The sequence below is a fragment of the Typopeltis vanoorti genome, chromosome 10 (assembly GCF_054136105.1).
Source record: "Typopeltis vanoorti isolate ZY-2024b chromosome 10, IOZ_Tvanoo_1.0, whole genome shotgun sequence".
NCBI lineage: Eukaryota > Metazoa > Arthropoda > Arachnida > Uropygi > Thelyphonidae > Typopeltis > Typopeltis vanoorti.
Genome location: NC_143558.1, coordinates 18546603 through 18566031, shown reverse-complemented (window position 1 = coordinate 18566031; position 19429 = coordinate 18546603). Strand labels below are relative to the sequence as shown.

The window sequence follows — 19429 nt, the reverse complement described above, 5'->3', positions numbered from 1 at the left end:
TTTTTCTTATTGCTAATTTTCAAGCCAAATTTATCATCATAATCCGTTTTCTGACATGTATCCTGAAGGAGAATGTACAGGATACTATGACAGTATTACATAATTAAGTTGCATTATTATTAATTCCCTATCAGCAATTTTCCTCCAAATTAGTCTGTTAGTTGTTAGCACCCCAATATTGAAAAATTCCTCCACTTTTACCTTAGAAGACCCTAATGTGGGACCATAGGCACAAATAAATTTGTCTCCATTTCTCCATTTTGAAATTTACCCACATAAAATTTCATTCCAATCAAGAAGTGGTGAATGCAGTTGCTACTTCTTCCTTTCCTTGATCATTATTGTCCCAAAGATTTAGAACTTAAATACATATACTATATATAGCTGTGTATAATATTCCATTTATTTCATATAAGTGTAACAATTTTCTCTTGGCACATTGTCATATCCTTTTTTGAGATCTACAAAACTTAAGTATTGATCATTCTTATATTCCTGTGATTTCTCAGTTATTTATTTTAAAGTAGATATTTAATCTTGATAATCTCTATTTGGTCCAAACCCAGTTTTTTTTTTCTTAGAGTTTCTCTTCTAATTTTTTTTAGCATCTTCTGAAGTATGCTTGCATAAATCTTTAGTTATGCAATCAGATGTGTACCACGGTAAAAATTAATTTATTGTAGAGATATATTATTTTGTTCACTCCCCTAATTTTTCTCAGAATTCTCTTATCAGTAGTCTTTGTTTGGTCATGTGCTTTATATCTTACCCAACTCTCAGATCCACGAGTTAAAATTGATTTGAACACAGTCTTGTATGCTGATAAATTATTGTGTTGGCTAATTTCTCTCTTATTCCAGCACAGACAGGAACATCAGTCATAAACTTATTTCTGAATATCAAGCCCACATCTGGTTCATCAAACTTCACAGATCAGGCCTAGCATGATTGAAAACACTAGCCATGGAATCCAGTGGGAAAATACCAATCTGTTACATAGATCAATGTATAAATATGAACGTTTATTCAAAGAAAGTGCTGAAGCCGTACTTTATTGACCTAACCTCAGTTATACTGCCTCACCATTCCTGAAGTGTGGGAAATTGTTATCTATAAACCATATTAAATAATTTTGTATTCTTAAGTTTCATTTTTAAATTCTGTTTGTTTAAATTTATTTCCAGCCCAATAATTTTTAACCAATGAACATGCGACTGTATATAGACAGATTCTAATGTAATGCACGCACTCTCCAATGTTTTTCTTATTCATATTTCTTACTGATGTTCTATGTTCACAATGATAATGTGTTATGATAAAGATGAAAGATCTGTACAATAAATTAATATTTACTGTGGTACATGTGTGATTCTATAATTGTGGATACCCCACAGGTCTCATTATACAAGACATTGCATGAATCTTACCTGAACACTCAGTTGGGAAAATCCTCTGTAGTTCTTATATTCAGTTTTATTTCTCTCTTTTTTTTTTTTAAAAAATAAATGATAACTATGAGTTTTACTCCAATCATCTGAAATTACTTTTCTTTAAATTAATGTGAAAAACACAAGGAATAAGTAATAATACTATTTTTTCATGTTAATTTAAATAAGCCTCTTATGGCACAAGTATCTCTTAAAGAAACATCTGAAATTAGACCTTTTTACCTGGTCTTCTGAATGAAGTGAAGCTATTGCAAATCTTATATCCCCATATTAAGCATTCCTGGTTGAGCATCATCTGCTCCAGCTGTCTTTCCACATTTCAGGCTTTCTTGGTTAATCTGAGCTTAATGCAGTTAAGATGTTTTTCATTTTCTTCCTCAAGTGTAAATATTTACTGATGTTTTTATTTATTTTATTTTATTTTTTTATGTAGCTTCCATCCATGAAAGATGTTTTTGTAAACCTATAGTACATTTCTACCATGGGTGGCTTTTGATTTTTATTTACATTTTTACATAGTCCAGAAACGCTGCTCTAGAAACCAATGTTGAACTTTTTCAAGCTACTTCAGGCCTTTATAAGCAAGGGATAGTGTCACACTAAGCAATGAAATTCATCTCCCACCTAAAGATGGCCAAAGCATTCATGCCCATGACAGGATTTGAAGCTGTAGCTTGTTGGTTAGATTGCAGATCTGCTAACCGCTTGGCCAACAAGTCTGATATTTCAGTTGGAATCCAAGTTTGCATTCCTCTTGAATATTTTTTACCACTGTTCTGACAATGTTGCTTTCATTTCCATATTTTAAAGTAATTACTCCAGAAATGTAGAATATCATTATTTTCAGTTTTCATGCTATCTTTATCATTACTGGTTCTTTCTACAAAACTCTCTTCTTAACTTTTGAACTAACTTTTTCAATAGCCTCCAGAAAATTTTGTCGCCTTACTAATATAGTGGATTCCAGTTAATTGGGACACATCGGAACTAGAACACTCTGTCCCGATTTAAAAAAAAATTTTTTTTTTAGTTAAATTTATTTTATTTTATTTTTATGTAAGCAAATATATACAGTACAGTTTGGTTGACCAAGTGCGAAACTGCTAGCCTATTCTTGTGCATTCAGCATCCATGTGGATACTCATTAACAGGGGCTGGCACACACACTACATGGATGATTGGACATTAAGCCTGAAGCCACAGTCACATTCCTTAAAAGCTTATGGAGATCTTCTCCCAGTTATCTAGCTTTGACCATTAAATAGTCCCTTAACCTAAAGTCTATTCACATCTTGGAGAACTCGGTTTTTAAATATTGTTTGAACTTATTTCAGTTCATTGATTTATAATAGATTATTATTATTATTATTATTACGGGTATCTCCATGGAGTCAGTAGACTCATCACTGGAGACCCAAACTATCAAAACATAATAGATAGTGATAAATGATAATGATGAATAAAATAATGATATAAAGATAAATAGATAAATAAAGATAATGGAAGAGATAAGAGAAACCTTGACCTTGTACAAGAAATGGACTGAAACTACTCTAAGAACTTTTGCAGATTTTGAATATGATAAGATATAAAATATTTGGGAGTTCTGAGGACAATCAGAGGAAACACCTGATTTTCCTCAGAAAAGGATGTTCATTATGGAGCAGATGTATCAATAGCTGGCCTATATTGCAAATGAAGATATCATACGGTAGCTTGGCATTTATAATATTTAAAAATGTATATGCATAGCCAGTTTAGGATGATATAATCACTTAAACAGAATTGTAAAAGCAAAATACGTATTTAATGTGAAACTGGCAAGAAAAAATAAAATACAGAAGATGATCAATATATACTATATTTGAGCTTAATGCAGTTAAGATGTTTTTCAGAAGATCAAAGTATATTGGACAAATTGGAAGGAGGACTTCTCAGAACAGTAATAGGAGGTAAAGTTCCTGGAAAAAAGAGGAAGGAGTAGACCATCAGTGACATGGATGGATCGTGTGCCTGGAGTGACTGATCTTCAGAGAGTTGAAGAAAAGCATACAACTTGACTACATGACAAGGACTGGTGTGGCACATCACTGAGTATCTGAGTGGCCATACAGCATCTACTGATGTCCAGTGACCAGATGGATGGATGGAACAAAGGTGATGGGATACCAGTCACAAAATCATGTGTTAGATTGTCGTGTCTGGTTCACTCTTTTTAAAGTCAAGGTTGTAGAAGGTTTTGATATCAGTTCTGATTTTTCCTTTTATTTTAAATTATACACCTGTCTTCAAATTAACTTTTTAAGTGGATTATAATTTTGATGTGCTGATTTCAAAAATAACATCCATCTTTTAGTACAGGAAGATGGTTTGATTTAAAATAAATTGTAAGATACAGGTGCCCATTATTTTATTTCCACTCTTATTGAAAGAAACTGACAAACCTAATGTCAGAATCAGTGATGTGAAACTTAACTCTTTATTTTTATGTATGTGATATTATACTCCTAAACAACTTGAGTGCAAGTCTCTAGAATTCTTTAACTAAACTGAATAGCTGTTAATTTGGCATGAAAATCAGCAGTAAGAGAACAAAACCATAAAAATAGACAGCTGAACATAAGGAAAATATCAACTGCATTTTCTATGTTAACCTGTTTCAGATTTCCATGTAGGGAACCTATAGGGCAAGTAAAATAGTTCATCTATTTAGGCACAGGATTTCATCATCATCATCAAATTCCTGACATTTACTCTCAAGGGGTGTACAGGATATGATAGTACTACATGAAAAATTTACATCATTACTAACTTCCTACCTACAATTTTCTGCCAAATCAATCTGTTACCTGTCAAAACTACAACATTGTCAGATCTTATATTTATATATCTATTCTAAGGCACTTTTTACTGTATCAGTCCACCTATATCTTGGTCTTCCTCTGGGTCTTTTTCCTGCCAACCTGGCAGAGAACACTTGTTTGGCTAATCTTTCCTCGCCCATTCTGTTTAAGTGACCATACCATCTGAGATTAGCTCTGCTAATGCATTCCTGGATGCTGACAATGTCAACTTCTTTCATAATATCTTAGTTTTTAATATGATATTGCCATTGATGCCATCTGTTCACGCTCCTAATTTTTCTCAGGACTCTCATATCTGCGGTCTGTAGTCTTTGGTCAAGTGTTTTACGTCTGACCCAGCTCTCAGATCCATAAGTTAAAATTGGTTTGAACACTGATTTAGTGTTTTGACTAATTTCTCTCTTATTCCTTATAAATTTATTCAGTTGACTTCCTACCATACCAGCTTTGTTGATTCTGTTGTCTATTTCCATATTTAATTTATCATCTTCACTAAAAATCGTGCCTAAGCAGCTGAAATGTTTTACTTGTTCTATAGGTTCTCCATTCACAATGCAGCTGATATTTTCAATGCTTCTGCCTATTTTCATCATCTTTGTCTTGTTATTGCTGACCTTCATATATTATTTATCACAACAGTTATTCAATTTAGTCAGTGAATCTTGCAGACTTGTAGCGGATTTATTTAGAAGTATAACATCATCTGCATAAAGCAAGGAGCTGACATTAACATCTCCAAATTTGATATCAGGTTTAATACCACTTTCCTTCATAATGCAATCCATATAGATAATGAATAACAGAGATGATAATGTACATCCTTGTCTCACACCAGATTTAACATTAAAACATCTCCCTGTACTTCCTTTAATTCTAATTACTGACTTACAGCTCAAATAAAGACAGAATTGCTTGATATAATGCCCCACCAACACCATATAACTGTAGCGTATTGAATAGCTTCTCTCTTGGCACCTTGTCAAGAGAGAAGTATTTAAGTTTTGTCGATCTGGAAAATCTGTATTTAAGTTTTATTGATCTGGAAAAGGCCGACAAAACTTAAATACAGATCTTTGTTATATTCCCATGACTTTTCAACTATTTGTTGTAAAGTGAAGATCTGATCCTGACCACCTCTGTTTGGCCTGAATCCAGCTTGTTCTTCACCAAGCTTCTCTTCCACAATCCTTCTCAACCGTTTCTCAAGTATACTGGCATAAATCTTAACAGGAACAGTCAGTAAAGAAATACCTCTGTAATTCCCACAATCAGTTTTATTTCCCATTTTATATATGGGTACTATGAGAGCTCTACTCCGATCATCTGGAATTCGTACTTCTGTCCGAGCCCTCTGTAAAACTGTAGCCGCTGTAAAACTTTTATATCTCCATGCTTGAGCATTTCTGGTCTAATATCCATCAATTCCAGCTGCCTTTCCACATTTCAGACTTTTGATGGCTTTTTTTCTACTTCAAGCATGGATATGTATTCCTGACTGTATGCCTGGTCAGTGTTTTTTTATCACTGTGTACATCTTTGCTAGTTTAATTTAGCAATTTTTTGAAGTAATTACTCTGTACTTCAAGATATCTTTTTCTCCAGTTTTCATATCACCTTTATCATCTCTAATTCTTTTTACAGCACTCTTTCCTCCGTTTCTGGCTTCTTCAACAACCTCCAGAATATCTTGCCACCTTCTTCATATTTATTTTCTATGTTCTTGCCAAAGTCCTCCCATGACTTTTGTTTAGCTAGTTTTACACAGTGTTTAGCTTTCTTACATTTCTCTCTGTATTCTCTAAGAGCACAAGCTGACTTATTTGCCAGGAACTTTTGATACGTTTTCTTCTTTTCCTTCACTGCCTGTTTAACTTCCTGTGTCCACTGGGGAATTCTGATTTTTCTATCCTTGCAGACAACCTCACCACATGCCTCTCTGGCAGAATCAATCAATGTTTTCTTCAGAGCTTGCCACTGAATCTCCAAGGTTTGATTCCTGTTCTCAAACTCTTTCATTTTTTCTTCAATAATCTTTGTGTATTTTAGTCTACAGTTCACATCTGAGAGCTGTTCAACTTTTATTCGTTTTAAAACTTTCTTACATGTTCTTCTTTTCAGTATGAAATTCAATTTTATCCTGCTTAAGACTAAATGGTGATCACTTCCAATTTCAAATCCTCTGTACACTCTAGTGTCCTGCTCCAGAGAGAAAACATCACTATCAACAATAATATAGTCAATGAGACTTTTCTTATTCCTTGCCTCTTCTCTCCATGTGAATTTGTGCGCATTTATATGTTGGAACATGGTGTCAGTAATAACCAGTCCATGTCCTGAGCAGAAATCCAACAAGTATTTTCCATTATTATTAGCTTTGCTCTTTTCTCCAAATTTTCCCAATATATTTTTGTATGTCTGACCATCATTTCCTACTCTGTTATTTAGATCCCCAACAAGGACCGATTTTTCATTGTGTCAGTTGCTTTTTCTAAAGCCTCAAAAAATTCCTCCACTTCTATTAGTAAACCTTCTGTGGGACCATAGGCACAAATAAGTGTAATTTTCCAGTTCCCCATTCTCATCACTCTACTTGAAATTGCCTGCCATTCAAGACGATTAGCCCTGTATTTAGTGTTGAATACTATGGCTGCTCCTTCTTTTCCTTGATTGTCATTGCCTGAATAATACATTTTGTATTTATTGCTCAGAAAGAGCTCACTAGTTTTGGTGTTTTTTGTTTCAGCCACCCCTATTATGTCGATCTGGTATTTATCTAATTCCTCAGCTAGCTCCATTTCTTGCCATTCAGGCTTCTTATGTTGATAGTACTGATCTTCAATTCTGGTGATGTTGAGTTGGGGTGTGTTTTAGGATTTGATTTCAGATTCAGTAGCTGACTTTTCGCTGTTCGCCCTGGTTCCCTGGCGAAAACAACGGGGGCCTTGTTTAACCGGGCGATGCCTCAGTCGGCATGAAATTCTATCATGTTGTACCATAATTTAATATTGTGGTTTAAGCCAATAAGATTACAATTTGGTCGGCTAAATCCCAAATTGCTAGTCCATTCTCATTCGTTCAGTATCCAGGTAGATACCTAACACGGTGCACCACGAGAAAGTGAGGATTGGACATTATGTCAGAAGCCCTGGTCGGTTCTGCACATTCCTTGAAAAGGTGACATAGTGGATTCTTTTATGTTGCATGCAGCAACATTGTCTTCTACATAAGGCATGGAGCTCTTATTCCACTCAGTGTTGTGGTGTGTGTAGGAAAAATGAAAAGACATATCTAAGTTGTCTTCTTTGCTGCTGTTGTCTCTAAGTGTTCTTTCTGTCTTATTTCAAAACTTCTAGATATCTGGTCTATGTAAAAAAGACCATAAGAACATGGAATATTATAGATCCCAGGATGTTTGTAGAAGGAGGTCTTTGTGGGTCTTTAGGCAAAAAAGTAAACCTGATACAGTCAAAAGAGGCTTCAAATCCACCCTGATAATTTGAGCTTTGAGAAAACTAGCGATCTTGATAGAAAGTCTAACAGTGTATGGGATGGAAACAAGTCATATAGTCAATGGCAGGATTTTGCCATGGAGATTAGAGAATAGCAATTGGTGTGCGAGTTCCTGTAAATTTCCATTGTAAATGAGTAGGTTGAGTTTGTAATTCTTCATTTAGTTTTTTCTTCATCTCATGTGATAGAGACTGCCCTTTTTGTGACACATAGTAACATCAATGTCGAGATGCCACGTTCAGCTGAACTGACAGATTTCCAGTGTGGGATGGTAGTTGTGTGTCACATCAGTAGTCTTTCTGTCTGTAACATTACTACCCATCTCAGTATACCGAAATCCACTGTTGCTTATGTCATTCATGGATGAAAAGTTGATGGACCTACCACAGCAGGAAAACATTTTAGGATGCCATGACACTTACTAACTGAAATCGAAGAGCTCTGTCTCGGAACGTTCGAGCATCCCACATGTCATCACCATCAGATCTTGTGGTCAACCTGGAAAGTGCTGCATCTGTGAGCACTAGAACTGTCAGCAGAGAGTTGCATGCCTTAGGTTAATGGCAGGGCTTCTGTGAACAAGCCACAAATTAACCCCCCCCCCCCCCAACATTAAATGATGTTTAGACTGGTGTCTTTCACACCAGGAATGTGGATGATTGGAAACCCTTTTCCAATCATCTACCAGACTGTAGATGATTGGAAAAGGGTTCTGTGGAGTGACAAATCACACTTCCAAATGTTTCACTCTGATGGGCATATTTGGATTTGGAAATTACTGGGAATGGTTCCAGCAGGACTGCATCATTCCAATTAGGTTTGGTGGAGGCTTGGTAATTGTATAGAGGTGTTTCAGTTGGATGGGGATTGGTCCATTGGTGGATGAACCCAAAACCATGACCTGGACAACTTCATGCTTCTGATGCTGTGGGAGTACTTTGGTAGTGACCTTTGCATGTTTCAGCATGACAATGCTCCATGCCATACTGCACTGTGTGTTTGTGACTGGTTTCCACAAAGCTATGTTGAAGTGCTGGATTGGGCAATTCAGACCTCAACTCCATTGAACATCTTTGGGATAAATCAGAATGCCGAATTTGCTCCAGACCACAGCAGCTGTCATCAGCAATGGGGTAGATTTGTGTGAGGAATGGAAGAATATTCCTGTTGTGACGATGATTTGGTTTTAATGGCACAAGGACAGTAAAGGTCATACTGCACCTTATAGCAGTACAGAAGGTGACCTTCGCAAACATCCTTGCTAGCAGCTGGATTCAAACTCACGACATGTTGGTTGGAGAGCGGGTATGCTAACCACTTGGCCAAACTGGCCAACTCCTTTTGCGACATATCAGAAATTGGGTGAAAGAACCCGAAGGTAGCTGCTGTCATTCAGGACGAAGGTGGTCCCACTAGGTACTAGAGTAATTAAAATGCTTTTTTACCAGAACTATGTGTCCAAATACTTTTGTCAGCATGGTGTATTTCCAGATGATGAAGATAATGGTATATATATTTTTAACCCAGAAGAAGCCACAAGTATTAACAAAACTAATGGGTTTTTGTTATTTTTTGTATTTACAACCAAATAAAACCCGGTTTATTTTATAATTATATTTATTTGTCAAAGTCTCCATATCTAATTTAGGGTTGTCAGCAAAGTGTAAATTTGTAAAAGAGAGCCTTGAATCTATCTCATCTCATCTCATTGCATTGGCAACAGGAGAATGATGAATATCAGATGCATTCTCCCAAAACATCCTTCTTGTTGGTGATTAATAACCACTCAACAGTATATTTCCTTCTTAAGAAGCCAATTAGTTCCTTTATTAGTTGGCTGAAGAATCATGCAGTTGTAGTAGTGTTGCCATCAAACCCTTTTCTGTGCAAAAGGACACTAATTTGTAAATGCATGTAACACAAACACACTTCAGATGGTAAACTTACACTAGTGAATATTTAATGCTTTTTTTATTCAAGTAAGCATATAAAATTGTACTTTGAGAACTGACAAATGCTGGAACCTTACCTGTGTGAATAGAGTATGTGTAAAACTCAAAATTGAACAATGCCAATGACAAGCCTATCATTATTTTCTCCATGAATACTTGGGCATAGTACTTTTCTATGTAAACGTATTCTCTATAAATATTTTTTTTTTAGGCAGACTATATAAAGGATGCTAGACATAAATGCGTTGATACATCATTTTCCGCTTTAGTACTGAAAAACAACTATAACAACAAATAATAAAGGATTATGTTAAACAATTTATTTTTATTGCATTTATTTTAACAGTTTGTGTTAAGGATCATAACTGGAAGGAAATTAAGTGTTGAGTAAGGGTCATAAATGGAAGGAAATTTCCAGATATTGGAACATGGCATCTCACACATTGTCCTAGTAACTTAGACACACTTGAGGTATGTCTCAGTTACTAAGCTTCCACTTAGATACTGAATAAGGATGGACTGGTGATTTGGAATACTTTAGCCAATGAATTTATTTTACTTTATGTATTGGCTTAAAAACCACACTCAAGATGGGGGGGGGCACATTTTACTAGGTATTGATTTATTAAACAAGTCCACTGCAGCTTTCATCAGGAAGCTAGGGAAAACGGTGAAGGATCTACTACTAGACAAACCTCAAACTCAGTAGGCTTTATAAGAAGCTTCAATCAAAAAGAGGTAGAGAAAGCAGAGGATTTGTAACAATATCAGATGTTGAGAGATTGGTGCTACCAGGATAAAGAAAACAAAAAACGTGAACAATTTCAAAATAATAACTATGCCACTGTCTCTCATAATAATTAGGTTTAATGGCACAAAGAAAATAGCACAAAGAAATAATCAAACAAAAGTTTAATAATTCAAGTATTTTGTCTCCATCACGGACATCTGGATTCAGTATAAAAATTGTATTCTAGAAAAGGTTTTTATTTTGCTCTCACCCCCTAAAGGTTATTTGCAAACCTATGATATATTTGTACAATTAGTGGGCTAAGCATTTTTTTTTTTTAAATATATATATAGTTAAATTATTTTATCAAGAGCCCACTTCACACTTCAAAGGCCTGAGGTCTCACACTGCATGATGAAATTCATTTCTCACCTAAAGACAATCATAAGTATCCATGCCCACTGCAGGATTTGAACCTGTAGCTTGTTAGTTGGAGAGCAGGTGTGCTAACCACTCGGCCAACCAGACTGGTTTATCTTCGTGTTTAGTTTTGAATGCTATAACAACTACTTCATTTCTCTGATTACTATTTTCTGAATATAACATCTTATATTTATTATTTAGCAGAATCTCATCACCTGCTTTTCTGTTGATACTTAGGTTTATTATTATTATTATTATTATTTCGGGCTACTCAAGGGAGTCCTTAGACTAAAACATCATATCCACACAACTATTCGATATTCTCACAGTATCTATCATACCTTGCCTTGAACTCGCTCACTGTCATAGCACCCACAACAGACTCTGACAGCTTATTCCACTCATTTACCACTCTAAAAGTAAAGAACCGAGCTCTAACACCCCTGCTAACCACACTCTTGCACAGCTTCCATAGGTGTCCCCTAGTTCTCCCACCACCAGTCCTGATCTCAAAAATATCCTCTGAATTAATCCTATAGAATCCTTTTAGCAATTTGAATGTCTCAATCATATCTCCCCTCTTCCGCCTATCAACCAGTTTCTGCAACCCACAAATCTTCAACCTGTTCTCATATGGTTCATTCCATAGACCTGCTATCATCTTAGTCATGCGCCTCTGGATCCTCTCCACCTCCTCCCCATCAAGAAGGAACCGAGGTGACCAAATCTGGGCACAGTAGTCGAGATGAGGTCTTATCAGGGCTCGGTACAGAGGTACAATAACTTACTTGTCTCTGCTCCTCAAGGTATTTTTTAACAACCAAGTGAGTTGATGAGCTGATTTAGCTATTTTTGCAATGTGCCCCCTGAACTTCATCTCCCTATCCACCAACACTCCCAAGTCCCTGGCCTCATTAATCTCTTGGAGTACAGCTCCACCAATGTGGTATACTGCTGCTAATCTTTTCACCCCAAAATGCATAACCTTACATTTTGCCACATTAAATTGACATCCATTCTCCTTAGCCCAGAACTCCAATCTATCTAAGTCATCCTGCAAGATTTTGACATCTTCTGCATTCACTATCGTCCTACCCAACTTTGCATCATCAGCGAACAAATGAACTGTTCCACTTAGATCCCTATATCGTTAATGAACAGATTAAACAGCAGTGGTCCAAGAACAGAACCCTGCGGCACACCACTAGTCACGGGCCGTCTTTTGGACTCTACTCCTGAATAAACTACTCTTTGATATCTCTCCATCAACCACCCACCTATCCATCTCACCAACCCTATATCCATTCCCATATGTTGTAGTTTACGGATTAGAATTCCATGTGGTATCCTGTCAAACGCCTTTGCCAGGTCCAGCAGTATCACTGTAAACCCATTTCCCTTATCCAGTTCAGCCGTCACCCTGCTATAAAACTTGAGCAAGTTACTGAGGCATGATCTACCCTTCACAAAGCCATGCTGTCCCCTGTACAGTATCCCATTTTCATCCATCCATTCCTGTATTTTTCCCTTGACTACTTTCTCCAAGACCTTGACAACAACTCCTGATATGCTGATCGGTCGGTAATTTGCCACCATAGTCTTGGATCCTCCTTTATGCAATGAAACTATTTTCCCCTCTTTCCACGCCTTCGGGACTAAACCAGACCCGAGACTCAGATTAAACAACATGGTCAAGGGGCACTGATAATTCCTTAGCTGCTTCACGCAAGACCCGTGTCGGTATACCATCCAATCCCACAGATGTATTCACATTAAGGTTCTGTAATAGACTATTCACCTTCACTTCATTCATCACAATTCCCGTATAAACTAATGGTTCCTTCATTTTTTCACTGTCACCACCTGGATGATATACTTTTGCAAAGTGCCCGCTCAGTAACTCCACTATATTGACTGGTTCAGTGACTGCCTTACCATCGTCATTCCTTAAGCTCATTTTGCCATGTACAGTTTTTTTCTTGCTTGCAGCATATTGAAATAACTGTTTGGGATTCTCTTTTGCTTGCATAGCTAGTTTCCTTTCATAATTGGCTTTTGCTGTTTTTACCACACTCGTTACCCTTCTGGCCTGCACTTTATACCGTTCGTGTGCCTGCAGGTCACCCCTTTCTTTAAATTCCCTCCATAGTTGTTTCTTTTTTTGCAGCTCAAGTTTAATGGTGTTATTCATCCATTTAACCCCTACTTGTTTTACTATTCGGACCTAGGTATACAATCAGCCATAACCTCCTGTAAATGCTCCTTGACCACTTCCCATGCTCTATCGACGGCCAGCCCTTGCAGTTGTACATGCCATGGCACTGATCCAAGCAATCTCCTAAGCTTGTCGAACTTGCCAGCACGGTAATTCCACATATACTCTGTCTTAATCCAAAATTCCACACCTTTAGCCAGACTTAATCCAAAATTCCACACCTTTGATCACTCTCACCAATAGGTGGCAACATGGTCATATTCATTACAGTCAAATTGTGAGATGCTATTACCAGGTCAAGCACTCTCGCACCCCTAGTATTTTCAGTTACATGCTGTCTCAGATAGTTATCCCTTAATAATTGAATAAAATCCATTTCCTTCCTCACATGTGTCCTCTCCTCCTTCCAATCAATGTTACCATAGTTGAAATCCCCCATAATAATTACCCTCCCTCCACTCATTTCATCAATTTGTTTATGCATACTATCTCCATCATCTATTCCATCACCTGGTCTATAGCAGCACTCAACTGTATATTTTATTCTGCCAGTCTCAATCTCGCACCAAATAGCCTCAAATGAGCTCCTTTCACTATCCTGCAATACAACTTCAATTCTCCTTGGCTGCAGTTCATCAGCTATCATCAATAATACCCCTCCCCCCATTTTATTCTCTCTGTCCCTCCTAAACACACTATAACCTACACATTCTATCCCACTAACTATATCATCTTCCATCAGCCATGTTTCACTAATGCCAATAACCTGTGGCAAGGAAGAGCCAATCAAGGCCAAAAATTCTTCCTTCTTGTTTCTAATACTCCTGGCATTAGTATACATGAAATGCAGTGATCCCTTTGTCCCACCCCTATCTTGATGCGTTATTCTAAATGTCCCATTCCCATTTTTTGTCCTTAGTGCTGGCTCGTGTACATTATATACATTTTTACACTCAACTGTCTCACTGACGTTTGCATATCCACTCTTCTTGGTAGTTTTACTTTCCCTGGTTCTGCACATCCATTTTCACTTCATTCAGCAACACTTTTTCCAGTCTCCGCACACCAAGTCCATTCAAATGCAGGCCATCCAACTTGTATAAGTCCTTTCGCCCATCAAACTCATTCTACACGTCCACGAATTCCACACCGCACTGTCTGCATAACCTGTGCGTAATGTCATTTGCGATTATGGCCCTCCTTCTAAACTCCTCTCTGTCATACTGTGGCAACAGACTCACCATTTTAACTCTGTCACTCTTTTCTTTCGCTACCTTTAACAATACTTTCAAGTCCTCTCTCATAAAAAATTTATCACCTTTCAATTCATTCGTACCCGCCACAATTATTAATTCTTTCACCCTCTGTTTTTGCACTCTAATACTCTCACTTACATCCTTAAATTTCGTGCCCGGTAAGTACGATTTAGTTACACTCCCATCTATCACTCCTCTTAATAATGAGTCACCATACAACACTCTTTCCTTCATTTCAGAAACTCTCCCACTCTTACGCTGTTTGTTTACGTTAGCCGAATCATTCTGGAAAGAGTTTTGCAGGTGCTCTAATTGCAGCTGCGCATTTTGTATCACTGTGCGCAGCCTAGCGATCTCACTTCCTACAAATAATTCCTCATTTTTTTATCATTCAAACCATTTTCTCTTTCTGTATAGTTGCTCTCACAATTTCTTAGATCACCGCTCTCATTGCCATCTTGTACATCGCAATTCCCTATCAAGCCACTATTTTCACTCTCAATCTGGCTTTCTTCAACCATAACTGTCTCGCAACCTGACACATACCTCAACTCCTCACTTTGCTTACACTTTCTGCACATTCTCCCACCACTATCACTTTCAATCCAAACTCCAGCCTCGTTCGGGAATGCATACATTCCACACACATCACATTGGACAAATTCTCTCACATTATAGTTTTTGAACAATGGCGTTGTATTTTTGGACGCCATTATCTTACGTCGCATTGCCGCCATATTCAAATCTATGAAACGTATCGTTAAATACTGAATTAAATAACGGAATTCACACCGAAATCACTCAGACACAACAAGCTACCAAAATTAGACAATATTACATTATGATTTTAACCTATATTCTAATTTTCATTCAAAATTATACTTAGCTTTCGGGAGCTCCCTGAAAATACGACTGACTGTCTGGCCCTCTAGCGGCCATTATACATCTCTTCAGTTCAGTTCTGCTGATGTTGAGAATTTGTTTCAGTAGCTGACGTTTCAATATTCACCCTGACTCATCAAATTTCATGTCAAATGGGACATGGCGTGTTTAACCACTGTACTAGCCTGGATGTGTATGTATGTCCATTATCGCATTGATGCAAAGTGTCTATTAAAGTCTGTATAACTGTTGTATATTATAAAATAAATGATATGGATACAAAGTGTATATTTTTGATATATTTGATCCATGCAGCTGGTTAGGTGGTTAATCATGCCATGTCCCATTTGACATGAAATTTCATGTTGTGCAATCATTTTGTTTTGGTGTAAGCCAGTACTGAATACAGTTCGATTAGCTTGGTTTCAGATTGCCAATCATTTGTCCTTCATTAATTATCACAGGCTACACCACTTGAAGTTAAGGAAGGGAATTAGGTCAAAAACTCAGTGTAGATTTTTCTGTTTCCTTTTCAGGCTATATGGAAGTCTCTTCCAGTTATCTGGGTTTGACTCTTAAGTAGTGCCTTATGTGTTAAGTTTATTTACTAAACCCACATCAACATCACAGAGAACTCCTGTTTTTAAATATTGTTTAAACTTAATAGTAATAAGAGACTTCCAAGGAGTCAGGGACTCATCAAGGGAGGCCACATATCACTTGCACCACTTTATATCTTCTCTCGAATTCATTCCTGCTATTTGTATTCACAACCTTGCATTCCAGTTTTGCACTACTCTGAGAAAAAAATCTATCCCTAACCTCTTTCTTGACTGCATTCATTCTCAACTTCCATGGATTCCCTCTAGTACTTTCTCCACCTTCCATAAAATGAAAAATTCCATCTACTGGTATCTTGTATGACCTCTCAAAAGTTTGTAGGTCCTTATCGCATCACCACTCTTTCTCATTTCAGCTAGCATCTCAATCTCTCTCTCTCTTTAATCTACATTTCACAATCCTGATATAATCTTTAACACTCTCCTTTGCACCCTCTACACTGTATCTGTATCACTTTGATAACCATATTGTCGAGAAGGGGGATAATGGGAAAAGTTTATGCATGTATCTACCTGTTTGGTTGGGTTTTCTGTAAACTGCAACAGAAAAGGTGCCATCAGGTAGATGTGTGATTAGAGTATCTAAAAAAAGGCAAGCTGTTATTTTCTTTTTTTTTTTTTTCCTTTTTTTTTTCTTTTTTGCAGTGAACTGGATTCTGGGGTGCTAACTGTTGAGGTGAAGTAAGAAAGAGTCTAATGTGTCTGAGTCATGTGGCCAAATAGAGAACACATCATTAGTATATTTTAACTAAATAGAAGGTTTGAGAATGACACTATCAAATGCAGGTTTTTCAAAATGCTCCATATTGAAATTGGCCAGAGAGGAGGAGGAGCCCATGGAAGTACCCTATATCCATTTATATAAGGTGCCCTTCCAAGAGAAGTAATCAGTAGGAATAGTAGAATTGGAGATCAATAATGTCTGGGGGAGGGAGCATTTTTTCAATAAATTTAGCTTCACAGAGGTGAATATTTGTGAATAAGAAGGTGACATCAAAGCTCACCATGATATCATTATTGTTTAAAACTAAATTTTGGATTTAGGATTCTAAATGTGTGGAATTTTTTAATATAATAAGTGTGCCCAGTAAGTTGAATTAAAGATTTATCTATTATTTGGCTAATTTAAAGGAGGGGGGAGTCAGTAGTGTCTACTATGGGACACAGAGGGTAAATGGGTTTATGAATTTTTGCAATCCATTTATCTGGGAGGCGGGAAAAACTAAATGGTTTGAGTTTTTTTAACAACTTCAGGAGGCCAGGATGTGACATTTTTTAGAAGCCGTTTTAATGTTTTTCTCTGATACTTGGTGGGATCATAAAACCAGTCAACATCCTAGAATCTTCACTATAGAAAAAGATAATTACAACAGCTAACAGCTTGTCTTTTTTAAAATACTCTAATCACACATTTACCCAATGACACCCTTCTTTTCATTGACAGAAAACTCATTCACACAGATAGATACATAAATTTTCCATCATCCCCTTTCTCAACAATATGGTATCATCAAAATCCTTGTCAACAGACCCTCTAATCTCTAAGTATTAGAGATTAGAGGGTTACACACAGAGGGTTACTGTGTAAGTTACAACAATATGTAACTTACACATTATTCTACATATTCCTCATGAAGTGCCAATACACTTATTACAATGCTGCCGCATCATTTGAAATCCTCTGAGAAAAAAAGTCTTTCCCTTGTTGCATAAACCAGTCCTCAGCTGCAGACATGATTTCACCCGTGGTAAATTTTGTTCCTTTAAAGTATTTCTTTAAATTTGGGAATGGGAAATAGTTAGATGGAGCAAGGTTTGGCAAATAGGATGGGTGAGTGAGGCAGACATTGAAAGCGCAAATTGTGTATATCTGTTGGGTTTCATGAGCAGTGTGAGTAGGTGCATTGGCCTGCAAAAGCACACCTCTGCTCAGTTTCCCATGGTATATTTCCTTTTTTCCCTTCAGTACTTCCTTTAATTCCTTCAGAACTGTTGAATAAACTGCTTCTGCTATAACAGTGACACTTTTTTTTTTTTTTGAGGTACTTTGTAAGGATTACGTCATCGATATCCCCAAAGACAATGGCAAGAACCTTCCTTGCTGACTTTTGGGTTCAGAACTTTTTTGGCCATGGATAACCTTTGTGTCTCCACTCCATTGACTGTTGTTTGGTCTCTGTGTCATAGTGATGAAGCCATGTTTCACCAACAGTCATAATACGAGATGAAAAATTTGCACCTGATTTCTCAAAATGACCCAATATCCCTTGAGATGACAGCACACATTCTCTTTTTTGGTTTGCATTCAAACATTTGGGGATCCACATTTCTGAGTGCTTCTGCATGTCCAGATATTGGTGGATAATGATCCCAATTCATTCCCTGGATATTCCCAGTCTTTGCAATGTTTCTGGCTCGTATTCATCTATCATCAAGGATTATGACATGCACTGCATTGATGTTTTCAGGTGTGATCACTGTGAAAAGTCTTCCTGATCTAGGAACATCTGTTGTCTCAGGATGCCCAGTTTTAAACTTGGCCACCCATCTGGCAACTGTTGGGTATGCTGGAGCACAGTCCCCCTAAAGCCTCTCATAAAGTTTGGTGAATCTCAGTTGTGGACTTTTCTTGCAGCATGAAAAATTGATGACGACCTGCACCGCTGTGTCTTCGAAGTCCCTGGCATATCTTCTTATATATCCTAAATGAAAAAGAACAAATTATTACAATTTGATGAAACATGAGGGTTAAAAGGTTTAAGATATGTTATTTCTTGTGGTTATATTATTTGCTTTAATATCATTTTTGTTCTAGGTGTTTATCAGAACTTTGCAGTACCCCCTCCCCCTCATGTACGTATGTGTGGTATATATATATATATATATGATATTGATAATTTAACAGATTTACTCCTGAATTTTTAAGTGGAATATTGTTTGTTGATATTAGCACTGGTATCATTGCACATGTGTGGAACAAATATAAGGTGCCATTGCATAAGTGATGCCCAAACTAGCAGTATCAGATTATTAATTTATATTTCTGGAGGCATGGCTAAGGATTTGGAGAATATAGTCTGTTCATAAACTTCTGGATTTGGTACATTATTTTTATATTCCTTGATTTTTTCAAATATTATACAGTATAATATAATTTCATTATATTATACTGCATTGGAATTTCAGTAAATTTCAATATACTGCACTTATTATTTCAACAGAATTTGAATAATTAATTAAAATTATTTTATTTTTAGCAGATTCATTTGTAGTGTAGTGTGAGGCTATATTATATAGGTTGTTTGATAGACTATAGCATGATTTGAAACATTATGATTTTTCATTCGAATTACCATTTGAGTTATCAACAAAAAATGTTAAAACAAAAAGATAATTCAACACTGCATTGTAGTTGCATACGTATGATTTTTTATGTGAGATCTATTTTTTTATGTAAGATTTATGTAAAACTAAAAAACATTTAGTTTTTTGCATGAAATTGATAATTGTAGGATTTTAGCAGTTATAA

At 36.6% G+C, this 19429-nt stretch overlaps 1 protein-coding gene across 6 annotated transcripts in view; it reads left to right on the top strand.

Moving 5' to 3' along the window:
- LOC150102202 (ral GTPase-activating protein subunit alpha-1) overlaps positions 1-19429 on the top strand; it is an 800562-nt gene that overhangs the window by 95580 nt on the left and 685553 nt on the right. The window lies entirely within an intron of this gene.